Genomic DNA, 1,925 nt, shown 5'->3' with positions numbered 1-1,925 from the left:
CACTTATATTGTACTGACATAGATAAGAAAGCAAGGTTTTTTTGTGTGGTTTTTTTTTTCCCTTTCCAGATGACTTTCCAAACGTAGTCATAGAAGGCATTCTACATGGAGTATTTTATCCTCATTTACTGTCCAGGTAGAAGTGATACGTGGCTAGAAGAAGCTGAAGCAAGTCTCCAAGTCGTACTTAATGGAATTAACATGAATAAAATTCTGTGATGTGAAAATTATGCTAGAAGCAAAAGACACAACCTCAGTTTAAGTTCAAGCATTGTATCTTTTTAAATAAAATCAATGTCACTACAATTGCTGCTTTAAAAAAAAAGATATGGAAACAACAATATTGAAATTATTTATACTTTCTATATATTGACATGCTCTATTTAACACTAAAAGCTGAGAGTCACACACTGAATTACACTAACCATTGAAAAGAATTGAAAGCTTTACTAATTATTTCTGTAATTTCTATCATAAATTACACTAAACCTTTCTGCACCAGGGTCTTTCCCACAACATTACCCATTGCTGGCAGTGGATGGATTAGAAGTGCTGGCACTGAAGAAAGTGTGTGAGAAATTGCCAGGAAAAAGAAAGTCAAATCAAGAAGAAATTGAAAGCAACTTAGTGTTTTGTTCATTTTTCTTAAATTATTTTGCATCTGCTCCTTAATATTAGATCAGAAAAGAGCCAGTGCATGTATTTTCAGAGTTTCTTTTGGAAAACATGCTTCCAAATTCTGAAATACATAGTGCTCTGTCAGGAAATTTTCTAGATTTCAGTTAAAGTTATTTTATCTACAGGGAGATTTTACATGTCATTTATGCATCTCCATTCAGTTATGACACCTAATCTGTGTGTATGTTTACTTTTCACATCAACTTGCAGACTGTATTCCATATCTTAACATTTTTTAAGTCACAGAGCATACAACTCTGTGGTAAGCTAAAGCAAAAATATGATTTAAGTAGTAAAATGATAAAACAAAAACTGATATACATTTGTTCAGATTTAACTGGAAATATGTATGTGTGCTACTGGACATTACAAAATAAATTACTAGAACATGAATGTACTGCCTCAGTGTACCTTTTTCATGTGTTTCTATTCAAACAAGAAATCTCTCTGAGCTATGTCATCAGAGATGGATCTTACAAATGTTTCTCCACATGAAGCATGAGAAAATACTTGGGTGTCTGCTCATTTAAAACTCCCAGCACCATGCTGTCGGAACATGCTAGGCTTATAAAAGTGTGTATCTTGGAGCAAAGAATTCAGTGTAGTTGAACAGCCAGTAAGATATTGGGCTCATCAGAAGAAGAGTGTTGCACAAAAGCAGTAATGGCAAAGCTACACACAAACAGCAGTCTGATCCTGGAGACATGTGGGTTACTTCATGCTGACTACTAAATCTGATTTAAAGCTGTTTGGGGATGATGAAAAGCTGGAATTTGTATAGAAGGTAGGCCTGTGTTTGCCGCACATGTTCAGGTAGCAGAACTCTGTACGCAGTCTGCAGGATCAATGTCCAAGAAGCTTCCTGCTCCTAGTGGAAAGCTATTTGGGTACAGCAGTCTGAGGTGTTCTCACTCTTTGTAACACTGCTTCCCAATGCTGCTCTTCAGAGAATTTTTCTTTAAACAGCTAGTAGAAAGAAAAATAAGCAGTAGTAAAATGGAAGCCTGATTGCATAGCACTAGGCAAATGAAGAGGCCTTTGACAAGTTCTCTCCTCTGTATCTTTTTTAAAAGGGACAGTAATCCTTTCACAGGTCTCTGAGAAAAGTGTCAGTATGTACCCTCAGGAGAGACCCCAGGACTGCAGATGGTGAACCAGCAGAAGCATTCCTGTAACTAGAAATGGTGTGACAGGAGGACCTGAGGTACATCCCTGCCCACAGCATTTCAGTGTGAGCGGGGTGCCAG

This window comes from Mesitornis unicolor, unplaced genomic scaffold, assembly GCF_000695765.1.
Source record: "Mesitornis unicolor isolate BGI_N332 unplaced genomic scaffold, ASM69576v1 scaffold34891, whole genome shotgun sequence".
Taxonomy (NCBI): domain Eukaryota; kingdom Metazoa; phylum Chordata; class Aves; order Mesitornithiformes; family Mesitornithidae; genus Mesitornis; species Mesitornis unicolor.
Note: the sequence above shows the minus strand (reverse complement) of the source record.